Source organism: Anser cygnoides, chromosome 2 (assembly GCF_040182565.1).
Source record: "Anser cygnoides isolate HZ-2024a breed goose chromosome 2, Taihu_goose_T2T_genome, whole genome shotgun sequence".
Taxonomy (NCBI): Eukaryota; Metazoa; Chordata; class Aves; order Anseriformes; family Anatidae; genus Anser; species Anser cygnoides.
Window position 1 is genome coordinate 149,063,302 of NC_089874.1, and position 19,771 is coordinate 149,083,072.

At 44.2% G+C, this 19,771-nt stretch overlaps 1 long non-coding RNA gene across 1 annotated transcript; it reads right to left on the reverse strand.

Annotated features, from left to right (window-relative positions):
* Positions 1–6,350: 6,350 nt before the first annotated feature.
* Positions 6,351–18,051, reverse strand: LOC106038448 (uncharacterized). The gene is made up of 6 exons (XR_001208615.3): positions 16,434–18,051; positions 13,542–13,679; positions 11,705–11,821; positions 11,252–11,382; positions 10,752–10,952; positions 6,351–8,295 (listed from the first exon to the last, which is right to left on the reverse strand). It is a non-coding gene; the product is annotated as an uncharacterized lncRNA (long non-coding RNA).
* Between the last annotated feature and the right edge of the window lie 1,720 nt (positions 18,052–19,771).

The window sequence follows — 19,771 nt, forward strand, 5'->3', positions numbered from 1 at the left end:
CCCGTGGGGTCACACGATGCAAATTAGAGGGGAATTGGGCTCGGGGGGGTCCCTGGCGTAAGCGTAACACTATGATATTCCCTCAGGGCATTTCAAATAACATTCGAGAATCGGTATAAGATCATAAGCATTAAATTAATGAAATAATGTTTAATATGGGAACTCTTCCTTGATGGTTTATAATTCAAAAAAAAAATAAAAATCGCCACATCACTATAATTAAGCAGGTGGACATCTGAGTAAACTGACGCTAACAGTGCGAGGACGAAGCAAAGCAGGGCAGGACACCTTGCCAACGCAGAGCCAGCTCTGTGACAGTCTCCTGGAGGTTTTATTTCACATTTCTTTTAAAGGACCAAACAATAACCTCTGCTAGGATCACGCCACAGTCAATTAGGCCTCACCTGTGGGAAAGTCTCACCCATGCTCAGTCCACGTGTTTCTCATTCGATTTTATCCCGCTGTTCTTGGCTGGCCTCATCACTGGCATCCTTCATGGCAGGGAACTGACGCCATCAGCAGGGCCCTCGAGGGCCTGGTTCAGTGGCCACTGGGCCAGTGGGAGCCCTCCCAGTCACCACAGTGCGGGCACGGCGCTGGGCCCGTCCTCTGGCCGAAGGCCTGCTGTCACAGGAGGTCTCGTCCTCCAGCAGAAAGCCAGCGTGCTTGTCTGGGGACTTCTGATTTGGGGTCATCCTGAGCAACAGCGAGGGCCTATTCTTCATCGAGGCTGAGGAAGTCGCTCTGGATAGTGCGCTCGTTGTCTGTGGAAGTCAGGCAAACACACGGGATGTACACAGATGGTGTTCAGCACCAGAGGAAACAGAGCTGTTTAGGGAGCTTTGATGAATATGTCATCGCTGCATATGGATGCTGCGCCTTTCAAAAGAGAGAGCTGTGTGTTTTGTGTGGACTTTTGTTGTATGAGGTGTCAGCTTCAGAACTTTAAAGAATTAATTTTTTTGTGTGTCTTTTCACCTCAGCACTGGATTGTCCATAAGACACATTTTTCCAATTGTATTTCCTTCTTAGAAGAAAACTGCAGCTGACAATGACACTTGAGATTCCTTCCGCTCTAGACTTATTTTGACAGCATTGTAGATGAATTATGGGACCAATTTAGGCTGTACCATTAGCCACTGGTCCCATTTTCCCTGTGATTTTGATACTATCTCTAGTATCCACTTCAAAGCTCTGTATGGGCTGGATGCCATGCGGTTTGACGGTGAGCTTTCACATTGAAATCCGTACAAGTCTAGCACATGGGCAATTTCGCAGCATGGAAATGATGTTTCCAAAAATGTACAGTGTTGATATCTTTTCCTTGGGCATGGGGCCCACTCTCTGCCTTCTGAGCTGAGAAATGCTCCAGTTGTAGCAGTGGTTTTGTGGAGTTTATTTAAAGAACAGATTCCCAGCTGCTGCAGACTTAATAACTCCACTGATTTCTGTTTCCACCTGATAAAATTACAGCTCGTTTGTTTGTTTGTTGGCTTCATTTAAGGTCTGAATGGTGCTGATGATCCTCACAAGATACATTTCCTTCCGCATCTTCTGTTGCAACGCTGGTGCTGAATTGGGTTGAGCTGTGATGCGGGAACTCTCCATCTTAAATGAACTGTCTGGTGAAATCAGGATACGTGGCAATGGGAGGAGTGTGATGGTCTTTGGTGGGGCTCTGATGCCAAGCACCTGACCATCTGTCCTTCAATTCTCTTACCAGTGCCACAAAAGAGCCGATAAAATTATGAGTGTTTTGACCTGGGAATAAAACTCTACTGATAGAACCCAGCTCTGGGGTTAGTTATGGCTCTGAATTTTTCTTGACCATTTAACAGAACAAAACACGGCAGAGCAAAACAGATGCAAAATGTTGATGATGTGATTTTGTAGAGCCACCCCATTATCCATATAGGGTTCCTCTCCACACAGTTTGATTTCAGCTAAGGAAAAGCACAGCAGGAAAAGCAGTGGAGAATCATACTGTGTCTTTTTAATATGGAATTTTAGCTGTGTTTCATTTCAGTAATATTTCACAGGAGGTTTCTATGACTGACAAGCACCATATAAATAAAATATATTATCATTTCAAAAGCATAACCTGTAGGTTGCTCCCTTGTGCTGACTACAACATTTGCTACTACCATTCTTCCTCAGCCGTAAATATCATGAATCAGTGAAGCTGCTGGACACAGTGGTTTTAAAACCAGTCTATAAACTAAACATGTAAAAAAGGTATAACATGAGGTAGAGTACATATATATATGCATATATGTGTGTCAGTTACTCACTCACTGTCACATATTCATATGGTGCAAAGCATCAGTGTCTTCCTTCTCAATCATATACTTTTAGCAAATGTAAAAATAAATCACCAGTAAAAATAAATCAAGTGACTCAGTTGCCCATATACTATGAACTGTGATATGCGCTGGTTGTCAGTAGGTGTCATGCAACACCACAGTTTTTAAACACCTGGCTTTCACAAAAATAAAATACCCCTTAAACGGCCTATTCATCTCCAAATGGGTTCTTTGGTTGGGTTTGTTTGGTTTTTTGTTTGGTTGTTTTTTTCAGGTAACAAATATTCTCATTTGGATGATGAGCAAGTGTAATGTGAGCATCCACTAATGAGGAATGGCAACTAATTCCCATGTATATTTGGCTACATATTTCGTGGTGTTTGGAAAGGCAGTAGCAGGCAGCACAGCAGACGAGCAGTCGGCTCTCGTTGGAGAATCCAAGCACAAAGGCACCAAGCCTAGTACCTGTTCACCTCCATATTACCTTTTCTTCTCTCTTCTCCCTGTGTACCCAATAATCCGATAAAAAATTCTTTTGTTTCTGTCATAGCTGCAAATGCAACTCAGTAATGTCATCATACAGATCAGGCAGCTCAAGCTTTCTCTAATCCAATCAATGAAATGACCATGCTGTGTTCCCTGTTTCAGTTTAAAACTGAAGATGGTATCCTGACAGAAATTAATCCCAGCCCACTGCTGATCAGATCTTAGGGTATCATTGTGTTCGGTTGCTGTTTTCACAGCTTGGTCGTACACACATTGAACCCACAAATGTGGCAATGAAGCTAAACAAAGCAATAGCTTAATTTTACAGATTTTAGGCTGATTTCAGCCCTCAAGCGCTTGTTGGGTGCCCTGCCCACAAGTTATGTGAGTGTCTGGGTGCACTTGAGGAAGAAGAGTTCAGTCACACACCTAGCATGACATGCGGGAGTGACACAACAGACCACAACGATTTCCATTTCCATGCCCCGAAACCGACATCCACCCACAGCCCTGAGAAGTTCAGACTGCCCTGAGAGAGGGCATTAGGAGTGGTGGTTAACCTCAGCCAGTTCTTTCCATTCCAGCTCCCTCTCACTAATTCCTGGTAACGCTGTGAACATCTATTGATCAGGCAGAATTTCTTTTAGTTGCTCCTGGAACTGAAATCTCATCTGATTTGCTGGCATGAAGCCACCACCAGTTTTTGATATAAAGAGAATGATTGTTCTTTTCCACATCTATAAAGAAGAAAACTGTTGCAACTTTTTTTTTTTTTTTTTTTTTTTTTAAAGGCAGCTTTAATGCCAAAACAGCTGGGGGAAGCAAGCCTGAATTTGTCAGACAGATAGCCTTCATTGCAGAGAAGTGTCTTGGAGTGTTCCGGTTAAAATTGGTTTTGATTTGCCAGAGTTAAGAGCTGTTGAGGATTGCACAAGCAGTAAATGTTTTAACACTGATAGTGCTGAGCTGGGAGCTTGCTGCTGCCGCTGTCATTGCTGTGGTCTGGCTGTGTTTGCTGAGGCACGGGATGATGGAGGCCCCTGGGGGGACAAAGAGGCCAGGTAGAGGGATCCTGAACATGAAGTCAACTGGAGCCAAAGCCATTCTGTGGTCGGATCACTGTCCCTGACGATGCTGTGCGCCCAACTGAAGGAATTTTGGACAATATGAGTGAATGGAAACTGAGAATGAAGCTCGACCTGGCTGAATTCTGCCTGTGCCATAGTTTGGGCAAGCTGAAGTGTCCAAGCCTCGGAGAGAAATTCAGCACGACTACTCAGAGGTCCCAGTTCAGTCTGCATTCACCAGAACAGCCTACCTAGCCCTCCATTTCGTGATGAATGCAATGCAAGGACTCTAACATCCTGATTTTTACACCACACTTACACGGGGTATTTCGTGTTTACTCAGAGCCAGGTGCCTAAATTCTACCCAGAGAGAGAAAAAGAGACAAAGTCTCCCTGGGGATGTGACCTCTCAGACCTGCACTAAACCCAGCCCTAAGTTAGAGCGAATTTTTTCCTCCCGCACAAAGTCACACTCACTCCGGGAAATGCCATGCTGGTGTCACCAGCGAGGCAGCGAAGTACTCTGACAGCATATTGATTTTGCACGACTTAAGATACCTCATGGAAAGAAAGATTTACTGTGTGATTGATAGACAGATGGGCAGGTAGCTGTGTAATCAGAGAAAATGGAGTCTACTAGCAGCATCTTATTTATGGTCGCTTATTGTGCAAACACTGAGCACCCAAGGAGGACTGTTATTTTCTCTTCTAAAGCGCTTGGAGCAGATTCCCAGTACCATATGCAGCACTGCAGTTGGAGAACTACTGTACTAAGCAACTTGGGCTGATGTTTTGTTAACTGGTGTGTGTTACTAACAGTGTATTTATTGTTCTATTGAGTGAACTGTGGCCAACTTTTGTCTCCAGTCAGAGCCTCTGTGGTAGCTACAAACTCTGCAATGCTGTGGCTGTGCCCCAGCGACACAAAATCCCCCACTTCCCCACAGTGCATATAACCTCACGTGGGTTGTTCTTTCTGAGTCCTGTATATGGTCACGGCCTATACATCTGAATGTCCACTAGCTGGTGGTGAGGAGGGAGAAGATGTGGGTGCTGGTGATGTAGTTGTCTGTATGGTTACCAATAAAATCTCTAGTTTGATAAAGGATGAAAATAGGGAGCATTCATATAGCTGGGATATACAGAGATGCAGAGGATGTGTGTGTGTGTGTGTGTGTGAAAGACTTCATTCATGTGATGTATTCAAATGCGTGTCTGGCGTATACACAATTTCCAGACACATTACAAGGCAGCAGAAACAGAAGGGTGGATATGCATTTACAGAGATATCCAGTTCTTTGAGCAAGAGCAAATACGTAAATATAGCAAATAGCTCAGAGCAACAGAACTAATGGAGGCTGTTTTCCTATGGATTTGTGTCCTGACTTGACTATACAGCGTATAAAAATGTGTGAGCTCCAAATAATTATTTACCACTGTGTCCCTTTTTCATAATGGTTTTCTAGCTTATAAGAAAGGGTTAGACAAAGCTGGTGCTGCAGCCTTTCCTTCAGTGGAGATGACAGCACAGCTCTTTCTTCTACTTGGCTGCCTATTTTCATTAAAATTCTAGGGATTCAGTACCTCTGAGATTGCCAGCTCTGTGTCAAATACAGATGAAATTAGTCAGGAGATTCAAAATTTATTAGTTACACATATACATATACACATGCACACATGTGCAGCATGTGCTTTCATAAGCATGGGCTCATAGGAAGCCAAACTAAGAAGAATACATAAAAATCTCTCTGATCTCGAAGCTGTGCATTCCCCAGTGTAAAGCAAAACAGCAGAAAGTAGTTTATTAAAATATTTGTCAGTGTGTTATTCATTTAAAATCTGGATCTTCATACGGAAGGGAAAAAAATGGTGCCCTTGTCAAGAACTGAGCAAGAGGCAAATGTGTAATTGTTCATAGATTTTAAAGCTGGAGGCCAGTCATGGGTGGGTAGTCCCCTGTCCCATAACACTCATGCTAAAGAGTGTACAGGTGAGGTAGTTCCCACATGCATAAGGCAGAATCAGTGCCATCAAATAAAACTTTGGTAAGACGTACCTGGAGTCCCATACTCAATTCTACTCCTGTGTGGTAAGAAAGAATTCAACTCAAAATGGGGCAGAGCAGGGTTAGTAGGATGTTCACGGATTTTAGCATTTTTTTTTTTGAGGGAAGACTAAACCAGGCTGACTTGTTTAGCGTAACAGAACAGAGACTGAGAAAGAATACGGTTGTTCTCTGTAAAAATATCACAGAGGCAAGCATAAGCAAGAGAGAAGTGCTAGTTAAATGTAGAGACTATTGCTAGCGTAAGAACCCATGTCTGTAAATAATCTTCTAAAATTAGACCAAAAGTTGAAAGAAGCTACCTAGTGAGCTGAGGAGTTAGTTTCTGCATCTGCATTTTAACAGAAGAAAATAGCAAACTTATTTTAAGCTGTAGCTTAATGAAAGATCACCAGGAGGCTGTCTGACAGAGTGGTATGTGACTGCACAACTTGGACTCTACAATCCAACACATTCTTCATCTTCATGAAGTTCTAAAGGACATCTTTCAGCAGGTGAGAGTCCATAATTTGGGGTTGAGATTTCAGTATGTTGGAAAAGCAATGTGCCGTAGGGTAGGTCTGTAGTACAAAGCCATGACCATCATCGAAGGCAGATGGGGACCGAGGAACAAAAGGGAATTTAGGCCCTTTTCCCTATACACCATACCAGGCAGTACAATATGCAAACCTCCAGGTGAAGTGGTTACAGCCCCACCACGGCCCCCATTTAGCCAGGCACCATGTCGCCTCCCGCTTAAAGGCTACCTCATTAGCAGGAAGCACAGCACTCCATCTCATTCCATTACTTTATCATTTTCTTTGTTCATGCCCTATTTACTGGGCTTGTAAAATGTGTATAAGCCTATAAGTGGCAGAAAGAACTTGACCGAAAATATAATTAACAGAATTCTGTACAACAGAGATGTGGAAACTGCGGAGGGCATTAGCCATAATGACAATGCTGTTGGACATGCATAATTAAATGTCAGTAAGGCACCCAACAGCATTCCATGTTACGTGGGTTTGATTTCTTTTTCCCGGATGCAGCTGAACAGGTGGGTGGGTGTCTGAGGGGAAGAAACCATGGAGAATTATATTCCGACTTGCACCAAGATGCTAAGCCTCACCTTCGACCAGCACTCCAGCCCGAGATTGTTTATCCCAATGTGTAGGTGTAGGAGAAATCTCGTTCCTAACGTGGCATATAGGCACTGCTGCCTGCTGTATTTCAATCTCTTTATGTTTATCAGTAGCATAAATCTCTTTTCTTACAGTGCAGAACATCTCTTGGAGGCAGGAACTCATTGACCACATGCTGTAGCAGTTGGAGAGGCATGCCTGCTAATTACTGGCACTCTGCAGCACTTACATCAACATTTGCTGTTGCAAGTAATAATTATGAGCCATAGCATGGATCAGACTGTACAACCAACAGCTTCCTTCCTACTTGTGGTTTTTTACTCCTTTTTTTTTTCTTTTTGCTTTCCACCTTTGCACCCTGATCACCTCCCTCATCCCTGAGCCATGAACATATGTAGGCTCCAGATCTGACAGAGGATCCAAGTTGGAATGAAGGAAAAGGGAGGAACTAAATTCTTTCTGGAGATTCATCTGAGGAGACATATTTCCCCATATTTCCTCAAGTATTTCAAAAGTAGTACTTGGGTTAATGTTCCACAAGGTATGGCAAGCCTGGCTGTAACAGCATGGGCTGCTGTTACAGAATTATTTTCCCACATAAAGTGAGCAGAAAGCTCTTGCAGATCATAGGCAGAGAAGACTGGTTATGTCCTTCTAGTTCTGAGGTGCTACTCATCTTCTTTCAGACCAACAAGATATCACAGGAACTGATGCTGCACTGGGTTACCAGAGTAAATCAGCGAGGTTCACTTAAACGAATGGAGATCCAATGCTATAAAACATCTGGAAATGGTAGGACAATGGAGGTTTTATACTGTTAGTACTTTATGGCAACCTTCTTTTCATCTCTTACATCTTTGCACGTTCCTCCCAAGCAGGCAATATCAGCAAAGACTGGATGAGCTGCAGACAGCTGCAGTGGATGCTTCAGAACCCCCTATTAGCCCTCGCCATCCTCACAACAGGCATTTCCCTGCAGATGTTTCAGAGGTTGTTCCACGCTGACTGATGCGTGGGTCTGAGAGCTATTGGTAATATGCTGGGCTCCCTGTGTGTTGCTCTGCTTTGTGATGGTGCCACCCAGCCAGGAGCAGCGGGGTGCACCAGCACCAAGAACGGAGCACGTAAAACGTTCCCATCCTTGGTCACCTTTCCACCCATGTCATCTTGGAGAAGACAGCTTTCACAGCACGCCAGTGTGAGCACTTGCCAGCCCACCTGAGGCGAGGTCCAGCATCATTCCCTGGCTCTTCCTGCAGAAAATGAAGATGTTAAACACAACATCAGGAAGTCCAGCTCACATCATCTTCTCAGGCTGGGCTACACCACGTGTGATTCCCAGTGGGTGCCCCAGTCCACATCCTGGAACTCCCCTCCCCAGAAAACTACTTCCTCGTTATTTTTCTACCCAGTATAACAAATCACCTTTCTTTTCCTCCGGAGGCCTCCTTAGTCCCTCCATCACCCAACTAACATGTGCCAGCAGTCTGGAGGCTCACAGAGGTGCTTTCAGCAGCACCTGTTTGGCTACCAGGACACCTCCACGGCGTGCACTCGCCTGCCAGTGCACAAAATGAAGCAACATACACCGCATGAAGTGTACGAAGCCAAAAGTTTAACTGCTTTATTTTCTAGTCTCGCACATTTTCTTTCTCCGTAGTTTTGATTAGTACTTCAAAAAATGCTACCACTGCTGAAGTAATTGCCAGCATCTTGACTAGCAACTTGAGTTTTCAGGCTTTAGAAGCTAATGTTGGTCATAACACATCAGCCTGAAGGGGCAACTTGTCCAAGGCCCTATTTCTGAGGAAAAACAAGGGAAGAGCACAGCTACATACACTGTTACTGCCACAAAATATTCTCCCTGCCTGCAGCAGCTTGGGGTCTACACAGTCTGTGCAGGCAGTTTTTGTATGAATGATAATGTGATATATGCTCTCTATTTTTAGTCAGCCAGTGCATATAAGAAGCTTCTAGGGTTTTAGTCTACTCAAGTAGGAGGCTAGAGGATTCACAGACATTATTTATTTCTATATATAAAGAGGAAAGTACTGTTTATGTCCCCCAATGTATTCTTATTTTCCTCTTATTCTCAAGGTTCTCCATGCCAGAAAAGTAAATATACCTGCAAGTAAACAAATCTTTTCAGTTTAAACTGATACGAGGACTTTCTGAAGAAAGTGGCAAAATGCTGTCTCAGTTGAGTGTGTTTTTTCCAAAATAAAAATACATATTGATGAAAGTTATTAAATCAGAAGATGGGTGGTCAAACAACCAGGTAAACAATTGTAGTTTGCCAGCTGCTTTCCCAAACCCGGGCCAAGATTTTTAATAGTGACGAAGATGAGTGTCAATAGGTGCCAACGAAAATCTGCACAATGCACTACAGGAACTATAGTGCTATTATCAAGTCCAGAAATTATGTTAAATATTTTGGGTATGAATTCTTGGCCCTTCTCTATTGATCTGCTACATGCATATGTGCTATAGCATAGTTAAGCTGCCTAATTTGTAATATCACTCAGTCTTCAGCTCCCACTGATGTCAGTGCTTAGGTTTCTGGGAAAAGAAAATGAAAAAAGGAAAAATTTGTTATCTTTTCAGGACTCTAGATATGGAGACAGAAAAATAGATACTCAAATCCTGGCACCAGATGTCTGATGGCCTGTTTGGAGAATTTGTAAGATTAGATGGACAAGAAAAATGAAGAGGAAGGCTTCACCCAACCTAACAGGAAAGTATCTGCAAGCAATCATGATGTCGTTGTAATTTCACAAACAATCCGTATTAACCCGTACACCAATCTCCGTAAGCGCTAAATGAAATGTTAACCATTATATCCCAAACACTTTATCACAGGAGACGTTTTGTGACATCAGAAACTAGTTTTCCTTCCACTCAATTATCTCTATTAACTGGTAATGTATACTGAATCCGTGCCATGTGTTTCATAACGCTGATCCTCATTAACTGAGCAAACAGAAACGCAGCCGCGTTGGCAAGGCGATTGGAGTGACCGGCGAGCACGGATCCCGCTGGCCTGGGACCATCCATCACCAGCCCCTGCGCTGCGGTATGAAGTTAGCATGTAATTAATAGGCACTTAGTGTGACCAGCACCACAGAGAAAGTCTGGAGCGAGCGCATTTCCACAAAAGCCAGTGGCTACGGCAGCACGCGAGACTTTATAGGCAGCATTTTACGGCATCGGGTGGATTTCAATCCTCTGAAAACCTGGAGCAATTTATAAAGCAAAGCTACATAAAACCAAAAAGCGCAGAGCACATAAACACATAACCCACTTTTGTTTTCTCCTGTACAGCGATGCAAAATGGAACAATTATCCTTCCCTGGAAAGACTTGAATTATAAATGACATTTCTAGATCTCTGCAAATGGGTAATTCCCCCACTGTCGTGCAGCGGGCCTGACGCTTATTAACTTTGACCTCCTGTACAAAATGCTATCAAACCAAGGACCCATCTCAGGAAAACATTTAAGCGTGTGCTCAAGTTTAAGTGCTGCGATGAAGTTGTTGCGAGTAAAGCTCGTATTTAATTACTTTGCAAAGCGGGGATGCCATTATGAGCTGCTGAGCAGCCCTGGGCCACAACTGCTCTGGCTGCAGCTGCACCGTCCCGCTCTGCAGCCATTCAGAAGGCAAAGCAGGGAGCACGGCTGTGTGGAAGCAGCCCCAACACCAAAACCCACCAACTTCAGTCCTGCTGGCCCCTGTCCCCTGCTCGGTATAACTGCGACCACGCAGCTTGAATCTCTTCTCAGCTCTGGAAGTGTAATTCACAAGTAAATCCTCCAAGGAGGGGACGGAGTAGTGGAAACAGGGAGAGCGAGGCCAGCTCTTCTCTTTGTAGCTATTCCATAAAATTGTACCAGCACTGGAAAAAAAAATCCCTAGGAAACAAAAAAAATATATAAATAAAAAATAAAAGGAAAAAGGGCTCTGTAAAATAGTCACATGCTGCAGCTCAGAATTTCCTGCCATGCTTCTGTCATCACCTCCTGATCACCCCTCAGCTTTGCAGCTTTATCTAATTCTTCCTGAGGTCGCTGAGCCCTGGTTCTCCCCCGACACCGCCTTCGTGTAAATGCAGAGCTGCAGTTACACACGATTTACACCAGCATGCATGGGCAAGTGACGAAATGGCCCCTGGAGGCCCCTTCCTCCCCACCTCTAAGCATCTCTAACTCACAAAGACCGAGGCTCGCACAGGGCAGCTTGTCCCTCGTGGGCTGCGATGTAGAGGCGTGGAGTCCATTACGGGATTTATTAAGGGAGACGGTGGTGATGGCAGTGCTGCTTTTCCTGCAATTTGCATAAAATCTGTGCGGAAAGAGGGAGAAAAATTGTGAACATCTGGCTATGCCTATAGCCGATACGAAATTCTATTATCGTGTTGGCACAAGCCTGTGAGCGTGGCGCTGCTAAATAATTCATTAAATTAGCAGGAGTTACATGTGGAAGACGTACACTAATCTTGCACAGAGGAACGCTGTTCTCTATGGCAGAACAAGCTTTACAAGAATGAGGTGTTCACCACCTGATGTCAAATCCAAGCCTGGAAGGATCTCGTTCTTCCTCCAGTGAATATAATACGTGATACGAGCTCAGAGGATGCTCGTTGCCCAGTCCCATGGGGGCTCACCCTGCACGGTGGGGAACAGGGATGGCACAGGAGGATTCACAGCTGGGAATATCCTTGGAGCTGCTCTCCCTCCATGGCAGTCAGGTCACTGGGCTGCAGACAGACCCTGCCCAAGCACTGTCAAGACAAAATGTGACGAAATGTGAAAAAATGTACCACCCAGCGTGTCACCCACTCGGTATAGCAGCTTGCCCCGTGTTGCTTTCCAGAGGATGCTCATGAAGTGCTCAGCCAGGCAAGCTGCTTCTGCTGCCCTCACTCCTCCACTGCACAGGTTCATGCATCTCCCAGCTGCTGGATGGGAGCTGCAGGGCCAAAAACCTGCCCACACAGCTCAGTAGGGCACGCAGCATGCCCCAGGGCCAGACCCAGGCCCCCCGGGGCCCAGGCTGAAGTCCTTGAGTGTCTCAGAGGAGCTGAGAGCAAGTCTTAATGCCTGCAAGCACTTCAGGTGCTCACAGGATCAAGCCATAAAAGAATCTGCTTAGGCAGCAAGGAGAGCATAACCAGAAATCAGAGGCAGCTGGAGAACCCAGGCAGAAGCAGCACAAGCGCTGGTCACTTATTCAGGATTAATTCAACTGCCTCTAATTTGCCTAACGCACAGAATTTGCATAGACTCCGCATTTGTTTTATTAGCTTCCATACTGCATGACATTGGCTCCCTGAAAAGCCCATTTCTCATCTCTCTACAAGATAAATTTTTCCAGCCTTTTTTCTCTCTCTCTCTTTTTTTTTTCCCCTTTGTTAATTTTAAGGCAATGAAATCAAGTACAGTTCCCTTCTATTGTTTTGCAAACAAGTGTTGAGTAAAAGACCAAAACATAGTGTCAGATCTCCCCATCACCTGGATGAATGCTGTTCTCAGAAAGGACAGTGCTTTCATCTTAATTGCTCGCTGGCAATGAAAGCGTTGGAGTTCAGCACTTCAGTATAAATCAATGAGAGAAAAAAAAAAATCATAACAATTTACTAGAAAAGAGAGTGTCTTTTATTGTGGGCATTTTATAATGCTGCAAAGGTAGGAGAATTACATAGCTTACTTGCTCCACTAACACAATATTTATAAATCCTTATTATGCCAGTTTCCATCATTTTAAACCTTTTTTCCTATTCCTGAGCAATTTGCAAACAGTGTTCTGTTTTCTGATAAACACTGAAATACAGATACCTTGCAATACCCAGTACGGGTGAGTTTAAATGAGCTGTTCGGAGCGCTTGTAATTTAAAGCTTATTTTTTAAAAAGCATACATAGCTCTGAGACTGTGGAGCTATAAAATATCGCCCTGAATAGGCATGTAATTCATTGTGATACATTTAATGTCAGGGCTTTCATTATTTAGCATAAAACCTGGCCAATGGGGCTGGCCCCACTCCAATGGAGAGAACAGGAACGTTTCTGCCCTGGGTCCTGCAGTTCCCAAGCTCAGCTCTCTGCAGCCACGTAGGCTGATCTAGGGGTCTCTCATCACAGAGCAAGGTTTAAAATGCTAAACAGGGGGCTAATGGTTTGAAATATCCATCCCTACTGTAAAATAGCTTAATCTCAGAGATGGGGGGGAGCTGAAGGTTGTGCAGGTGTACCTAGATCCACAGATACCTGCAGGCACCAGCTCTTCCAAGAGAGAGCTTCCTATCACAAAATGCTAAAGTGAGAATTGCCGTAAAAAGATCAGCCTCTAATTAAACAGGATTTGTGTATCTTGTCATTAAAGATTAATCTCTCTGGCTAAAATGTCAAGACTTCATAATAAAAACACAGCATTTTCTGTAATTCTGTGGTGATCGAGTATTTTAAATGTGTACCCACAAGCCAGTGCAAGCCACTCACATTACCATTTGGAGTTGACATCCAAACTTCTCCAGCAGCTGGTCTCTGTATCCAATTAGTTTTCTTGACAGGACTTGAATATTAAGTTGTTGTGGTTTTTAATTAAATATTGAAGAATTATGGTGACATGGCATGACAGCCTACTGCAAAATAATTTACAATATCCTGTTACATTGTTATTTTAAAACAATTTTCCTAGCATGTTTAATCTTCTTAAAACCTGCTGCTAAATGAAATTACTGTATTTTGCTATATATCAAATAATGATAAATGGCATCTTGCATTTACATTTGCCTTCCCTACCCAAGGAGCATAGTTCTCGCTCCTTCCTTACCTGCCTCCCTCCTTTCCTTAAAGAGAAAAACATCGCTTTCCATCACAGAGAAGCCTGAGATTTTTGGGGCAGATCCTCAAGGGGGTCACATATATTAAAAACCGGGCTCACGCTGAACATGTGCTATTACCACCAAAGACAGAGAGGTCAGAATGGGTATTGAGGAGACCCCGTACAAGCCTCCTTTGCCCAGCAGCTCAAGTGAAAACCTGCCACTTCGCGTGTCAGATGTTTTGACGCAGTTTGTGCATTGGCTGATAAAAGGATCACAAAACCCACGGTTCAACAGCAATTAGGCGTGTACAAAAAATCAGTGTGTAATAAAAACTCAGCTGCAAAAACCCACAGAGCATGATTAAATTCCTTGGGTCAGTGCAACCCAGAGCAGAATTCACCTGGTAAATGCCAGTAACAGCAGATACTGTGGCAGCTTTATTTGAATGTATCTGTAGGACTGGGTTGATGTTTCTTTCCAGGTTTTGATGCAGTGCCCATCCCCTCATTAGCCAAGAAGTGAACCCCACTGCTTCTCCTTCCACACACCCTGTGATCAGTTGTTTAAAATATACCTTCATGTGATCGATGTTTGAATAACACTGGCTATCTGAATAATATTACAACTTAATGTTTGAACCAGCTTCGTTTGAGCTAAACTAGAGGACGAATATAAAAACTCTGAGCACACAGCACATTTTTCAAAGGTTGGAAAGATCTTTTCTTTCCAGCATGAGCAGGAAAAAATGCAGAGTTAATTTTGACAGCATAGACACTGCTGCCATTGTGCAGTCAGAAACTCGAACTTCCCAGCTGTCTTGCTGGCTCAACACTCCATTAAATGTTTGAAAGGGAAGAATACATGCTGGAGATTTTGTTTGGAGGAATAGCTCAAGGGCAGAATATCAGACTGCTTTAACAAACACGGTTCCGGAAGCCACATTATTATTATTATTATTATTATTATTATTATTATTATTATTATTATTATTATTATTATTATTATTATTATTATTTCTTCTGTTCTCCCCTTTATAATCTCCAGCTTCCAGGGACATAATGACACACTGCTGTTTCTCAAAACCATAGGCACTGCAAACGAAACCTGGGCCAGCCTCATCAGTAGCAGCAGCTAGAAGCACGCAGCTCTGGTGCCATTTTTTAGCTTTATGAGGGCTGCAGCGTGCAGACGGCTCAGCTGGCTCCCTCCTCCCCAGCCCACGAAGAGCAGGGACTGCCCAGGCAACGTCAGCCTGCACCGCCGCTGGAGGGGAAGCGTTTCAGAGGCAGGAGGGATTATTTGTGGGCTGGTGATCTTCTCTTCTCCACCTGCAGAACCCTATTAATTTTCTACGGTGATATTTAATATCTGCCTTGGTAGTGCATCCACACCGAGCTTAGCATTTTTCAGACGTTAAGAAGAAAAGCCCAGCTGAGTGAGACACCTCCGTGCAGCCCCACCGCCGCGTGGTGTCCGGCCAGGCTGTCATAAGCAAATGCTTGCTCTCCAGCAGGTATCCCCAGCTCATCTTTTGGGACCTACCGGTGATGTGATAACACAGAGCCAAGCTGCCCGCAGGTTTTAACAGACTTGTTAAGCACACGGGTCATGAGGAGTGGCAGAACTAAATACACTGTCAGGTTTGGGATTGACAAGGCAGGCATTGCTTGTTACAGCGAGCAACCCCAAGCTGAGCAATGCAGTCCTAACATTCAGCCCGAAATGTGGGCAAGACAGAAGCGCCCAGGGGGCAGCCTGAATGTCACTGGAAAAATCTCATTCAGTGCCAGTATGATCTAGTATGATGCACGGGGTATCTGTCATCTAACGCAAAAATTATCAGCAAAACCAATAATTTCAATTCAGATGCAACCACTGCAGTGAAAAGATGGATCAGGATATAGGAAATAACAACAGCATAGGAAAAAAAAAAAAAAAGATAGTATTTTCGTTTAATAGTCTTTCTCTTGAGCCTCATGGCCTTCCCCAGGCACACAGATCATTTTCTTTGTATGCTGCTTTGAAGCGTCTTCCCAAAGCAAGGCCATTCCTCTCTGGCATCCCTGCAGAGTTGCCATCCATGCAAGTGGCAGTCCTGTGCACATGGCATAGGTGACATCTTTATGCAGGAACAGAGAAAAAAAAAATCTTTACTCCTTCTCTGTGCCCCCTAATATATTCATCTTTCAAACTAAGTGACTAGGATTGCTGCCATGGAAGTGCTTTGGGGAGCCCATGTGACGAAAGCTTTAAAAGCATAAAGGGAACTATTTGTTTTTTATGAATCCCAAAAGGCTATTCTGAGAGTTGCCCAAAGGGAACACATGAGCAATACTTAAGAAGAAGAAATATTATTTTTCAATATGGTATAAAATATTTACTATCTGCCAGTGATGGGCGCTGAATGATTTGTGGATATTACTTTGACAGTGCAGTGTTTAAGGATGCATTTCACCCTACATAGGCAATCATCAGAGCAGTATATCAAAACCTAAAAATCTCCTGCCAGTACGGATATTGACTGCATCTGAAAACAAATTCATGTGTAACTCACCATGTACAACGTACCTTAAAGTTGTGTGATTTTTAAATATGTGCATACAGATCGTGTCTATTTCCTGGTGGGAGAGACTGATGCGTGTTGTTGCTCAAGAAGCAAAAATCAAGATTCTAATTTACATCACACGCAGAAAATTTAGATGTCTTTGCCACTCTTTACTCAGGTAGGGTGGTTGTACTCCATCCTGCCAAGTGAAGAATAAAAGCTGCTCCTTCCTATTTACCTTGGGAAGGAAGAGTGAGAGACAGAGGGAGTAGTTATGGACCCATGAAGGAAGACAAAGGTGTAGTCTGATGTATGACAAAGCACAACGCTCTCTTTGCTTTGGTGTCTGTATCTCTAAAAAAAACCAACGTTCTAATAACAGTAAGAAAATACTGCCCAGCAAGTGTCTGCTAGTCCTGCTAGTGGTCTACAGTTGTAGAGTTTCCTACCCTAAAGTTTCCTACCTTAACAACCTCAGCACCAGGACCCTTCACTATGGCACAGTCCTTTCAAAAGGAGATCTTGCTGCCGTTCCCGTTGTGGCCAACACAAGCCTCATTTCCTTCCCTGGGTTGGTGCAAGAGGAGCAGTGGAGTCTTTGCTGGGTGTGAGGCAGTGGGCAGGGGGTGCCTTACCTACCTCCGCCTCTAAAAGCTTTCTGAAGCAACTTGTCAGGTCTTCCCCCGTAGTCACAGCGAAGCAAAAGGTGGCCCTGAGGATAATCCATCCTCCCTCCCTTAGATCCTGTGAGAATGCTGACCAAGCGCTTTGCGAAAATATTTTCTAAACAAATGCAAAATGCTAATGTGTCTGGTTTACCAGTTTGGTAAAAAAAAACATTTACCAGACCATGTCTTCCACGGTGTCTGGGCTAAGCAACTCGTCTGTGATGCATGACGAGAGGTGGGCACCTCGAGAGAGCAATTCCCCCCATCTCCAGAGAGGATCTAAGTGTGTGCATGTAGGCCTGTGCAAAACGCACAGGGACAGCAGAGTGTTTGCTGTGGCTTTAATTTATTTACACAGTGGGCTGCATTTTTAATTTTGGCTTCCACCGGACTCCACCTGAGCTGAAAGGCAGCGATCATTGCTCAGTTTACAAGAGCGTTCAAAGCCCCAGGCTTTTGGTAGTTTCGGAACAAACAAGGCAAATCTTTTCAGTTTCTCACTTTTTTCCCCCCAAATGTTCTGTTTATTTTCAAGTCAATTGAAAACAGAAAATGTAAACAAAGGCTCCACTTTTGCAGTAAGGATGTTGTGTAGATGCACACGTAAATCTCCATGGCACTCGAGCAATGTTACTCTTGCGAGCGTATTGCCCTTGGGTGGAGCTGGACTTCTGGAAGCCTGATTGTGTGGCTGTGGATTATTCACAGGAGTGAAGCCTGGGAGATCAGGCTGCCCTCACGGGAGATCGCTTCACCCAAACCCGACGTGCAGCCACCTCTGGTATGGGTAGCGGTAGCATTTAACAACGCGCAGCGAGATAACCCAACTACATTAGGACAAGAAGTGGAAAAAGACGAACGCTGCCAACAGGAACTCTGGGGAGACTCTAAGTAGGCAGGTTGTAGCTACCCAAGTTGTAACCGGGCCAAGGAACCAGGGAGAACTTGTCAGCAGCACAACAGTGGCTGCACATTGGCAGCGATTTGGAGGAGCTGAAACCTGGCTTATCTCTGACACCTCGTATTACACTGCGCAGCCCACTTACAGCTGGCTGGTGTGGGAATGAAGAGCGCAGGAGACCTTGGAGTCACCACAAGTCTGTAAAAGGGCCTGATGTATATATCCTACATATCCTATGCACTGCATGACCACGCTAACCCTGTCTGGCTGCGTGCTCTGAAGGCAGGACTTGAAGGAAGTTATCCGCAGCTACTATGGTTGCTATTACTTTTCCAGAGCTTGCTTGCTTTATGGACATGTCTGGGGTCATTATGAAGTTTCTGGATTTATATGAGATTTTCAAACTCTTCGGGTACCTATGAATAAACTAAGCCACATGAAATCATAGCCTAAAGGAAATTAAGAGTCTGAGTCTAATACTGGATGCGTGCCTGAAAAAATCTATGAGTGCACCAGCAAGCTTAGATGCCCTCCCTTCATATCAAATTCCTACTGAGGATTTTGTTGCTTTTTAACATTTTCTGTGGCTCGGCTTCCACGTGAGAGCATTTAAAATGGCCACAGCAGTGGCACCTGAGCTAGCAGGGCTAGAAAGCATCGCTCTCAGCCTATGAGGAATGGAAAGACCGCAAGCCATTCTGAAACAACGTTTCTGGCTGCTGCTCAGAGCAGCACAGAGGTCTGTGATGTTGGCTCCCGACCACCAGGAATGGTTGCTTAGGCATCCCACAAAGCACCAGAATACATATTAATTGCGTTGATGAGAAAGCTCCCTCTGCTGAACCTCTCTTCAGCATTAGTTTCTCAGCCAATCCATGCTCAGTGAATCCGAAACCATCTGCTGGAGCCTGTGTGAAGCGGGAGCCCAGCGTATCACAGGGCTGAGAAACTTGGAGCCCAAACCCTGCCCGTCTGCGAGGGTCCCCTTGGTCTTTACTCATGGAGCAGTCACTCCCTGTCAGTGCTAACTCGTTGCGTGAGGGCTTGCACATGGCTTTTGCAGTTGGCTGGGACCTGCTGCATGCCTAGCAGGCAGCGACCCGCTTCAGTTATTTACTCCTACATCTCCAGAATGATGTATCTGGCTTAAGGCATTCTGCTTGTACCCCAGAGGTTCACACAAGCCAGAAAATAACAGAGCTGGCCACAAGAAATATATATTTTTTTTCCTCTAGGTCCTGTGTTGTCCTCCCAAAGCCTACCAAAAGAAGTTCACAACGTTAGAACTTACCTTCATATGATCCACATCTTTGGCCTGAAATATCTTAGATTGCTTAAAGCCTTTGATTTTCTGTACTCAGTAACTTTGCTCTTCTGCTGGAAACTGAGCTCACTAAAACTAGGACAAAGCTTATCCATGCAGGAGGCAGAACTGGTCAGCCTGGGACGGTGGAATGAGGTCCCTCAAGACTGAAGGTCCCTGTTTCTCTAACCTTGCCTTCTCTAAAATAAATACAGAGCACCATGTATATTTTTCAAAGAAAACAAAGCCAAACAAAACCAAAACTGATAAAGCCATACCAAAATATGACATTCCAGGGCATGCACTTCTCTCCAGAGGAGGGGAGAAGAGTAAACATCACATGATAGATATTAATCACATCACTTAAGGCATCATTACAAAGCATTTATATACTGTTACAACAAACCGATGCAGATTAGAAATCAGACTACTGAGCTATTAAGCCAATTTGTCAAATGGTCAGCTGTGAAATTTTAACTTCTCCCTTAA